This window comes from Nuphar pumila, chromosome 16 (genome assembly GCF_984573655.1).
Source record: "Nuphar pumila chromosome 16, dmNupPumi1.hap1.1, whole genome shotgun sequence".
NCBI classification, from domain to species: Eukaryota; Viridiplantae; Streptophyta; class Magnoliopsida; order Nymphaeales; family Nymphaeaceae; genus Nuphar; species Nuphar pumila.
This window is the reverse complement of record NC_143264.1, coordinates 53,969,099-53,971,699: the sequence shown is the minus strand read 5'-3', so window position 1 is coordinate 53,971,699 and position 2,601 is coordinate 53,969,099. Positions and strand designations below refer to the sequence as shown.

The following is a 2,601-nucleotide window of genomic DNA, read 5'->3' as shown; positions in this document are numbered from 1 at the left end:
GCAGGCTCAGGCTAAGTCAGGCAGGCTCAGACCAGGTCAGGTGGGCTCAGGTGGGCTAGGCTAGGTAGGGGAGGTTTGGAAAAGGAGGAGAGAGAGAGGGGTTGGCGATTTTCTAAAGGAGGGGGGGTCCTCTATTTATAGGTTCTGAAACTTGGGCCCCAAGTTTCAGAATCCCCTCTTTACCCTTGGGCTTTTCTGAGAATCCCTTCCATGGAAGGTGCTGGAAGGCTCTGGAAGGCTCTGGAAGGTGCTGGAATATTCTAGAATCTTCTAGAATATTTTCTGAGAAATATTTCTGTGGGTCCCACCCATATTTCTGTGGGTCCCGCAAGAATTTCGGGTTTTCGGCGATTTTTTTCCGAAAAATTCTGAGTACGCCATTATCTTCGTATTGATGCCACTAAGAAAGTTGGCTCGCAGGAATCCTTTGATTTTGTTCAGATAGGAAGTTATGGCTTCCAGAGTGTTTGAGCATATATTCGCGATTCGACGAATATCCTAAGTGTAACTGGCTCGCAGGAATTGATTCGTTTCGCATTCTGAGAAAAATGCCATTTTTACCGGTAAATGCCTCATGAATTTTATTCAGATATTTTCTGAAAAATTGCGGGTCTTACAGATTGCTTGATTACTTTTCTTTTAGTGATTATTTGCAGTTGTATTAACTTTATAATTGTAGGTTGACATTTGTCATTAATAAATTGAATTTTATAGAAATATTGTGTTTAATTCCTGTTCCCTGTGGATTCGACCCGTACTTACCACTTTGTGGAAAGTCGGTTTTTAAATTTTTGGTTGACGATTTTCCAAAGTCTTATTGAAAATACTTGTTTTAAAAAGAGCATTCCAAAATATCAACCAAATTTTGGCGCCGTTGCCAGGGAACGGCGAATTAATTACTTTATTTCTTAGAGTTTAATTTATTAATTTGTTTTATTTAGTTAATTAGTTGTTTTCTTTTTAGTTAGTAGGATTAGTAAGTGAATATAGGATTAACATAGTTAGTAAATATAGGATTCACATATTGTTATTTTTAGGATTCACTTCATTATCATTCTGCAAGGAGCGATTAGACAGGTGGGTTTTAGAAAAACATAGTTTGTGATTTCCTGTATTTATTTGTTTTAGCATTTTAGAATAGTTTACTTTGTTACTTAATCATTTAGTATAGAATTCTGACATAGCTAGATAGCATATCTGTTTGTTTTTAGTACGGTTATTTGTTTATTTACATTTTAGTATCTATGTTAGTTATTTTTTTTTTTTTTAGATTTAGGTCATTTGCTTACATCTGGTCTTAATACCAGTGTATGCAGGGGCGACGAGGTCTAGGAACCCCGTTACACCCATTTGTTGACAACCCAGAGAGAATTTTACATTCTCATCGAAGTTCGGCAACAATGGCTGACATGGATCCTCCACCTCCACCCCCAGTTCTTTCACGCCCTCTACGGGAATACTTCATTCCCACAGACTATGTTCAGGCATCCTGCATTCGGAGACCCGATGTAGGAGCGCCACATTATGAGATTAAGGCCAGCATTATTCAAATGCTTCCATCCTTTTATGGCCTTAGTCATGAGGATCCCTACCGACACTTAGATGAATTCCTCGAAATCTGTTCTACTGTTAAGATACAGAATTTCGATGATGATGCGTTGAGGTTGACTCTATTCCCCTTTTCATTGAAGGACAAAGCCAAGTATTGGCTAAAGTCCTTAGATTCTGTAGAAATAGAGTCCTGGGATCAGTTGCAACAAGAGTTTCTTCGGAAATACTTTCCCATTGGTCGCACGAACCAATATCGCAGAGCCATCACTAGCTTTTCAGAGCTAGATGGTGAGCGCTTTCATGAAACCTGGGAGAGAATGAAGGATCTCCTCAGGAAATGTCCCCATCATCAGGTGCCGAAATGGCAACTGGTGCAGAGCTTCTATGATGGATTGTCTGACAAGAATCGTCAGATGATCGACTCTTCATGTGGAGGGACATTCATGCTGAAGAGCGAGGACGAAGCGTGGAGGCTATTTGATACATTGGCTGAGAATTCACTCCACCATGCTTCGAGCTCTCATTCTGATAGAGCCACACCCAGCATTCAGAAGAAAGCTGGTGTTCTTGAAGTTGGTCCATCTACTGCACTACAGTACAAGGTAGACATGATTGCTCAGAAGCTGGACCAGCTTCTTTCAGGACCATCCACTACACAGCAGGTGTGTACTCTTTGTGCCAGTCCAGCACACGAGATCACTGAGTGCCCTTCGGTAGCTCAGTACCCTGAATTTGTTCAAGAACAAGTTCAGGCAGCTCAGGTTTACGTCAGACCGCTGAATAACCCATTTTCATCGACATATAATCCGGGTTGGCGTAACCATCCCAATTTTTCATGAAAGAATCCACAGTCTTCCATGCAGATGCCTACATCCTCTCAGCCAGTTCGGCAACCATCTTTTACTCAGTCATTTCATAGACCGAACTATTCGCAGTCTTCTTCCTCTTCAGTTCCTTCCCCGATTCAGCAGGAGTCTACCCCGCAGACATCTTTTGAGGAGAGACTTCTCCAGGCATTCCAAGAGGTGAAAACCTCTAATCAGAACGCCT

The 2,601-nt window shown here is 41.4% G+C and overlaps 1 non-coding gene across 1 annotated transcript; it reads right to left on the bottom strand.

Annotated features, from left to right (window-relative positions):
- Positions 1 to 1,801: 1,801 nt before the first annotated feature.
- Positions 1,802 to 1,906, bottom strand: LOC149813246 (small nucleolar RNA R71). The gene has a single exon (XR_016428428.1). It is a non-coding gene; the product is annotated as a small nucleolar RNA R71 (small nucleolar RNA).
- Between the last annotated feature and the right edge of the window lie 695 nt (positions 1,907 to 2,601).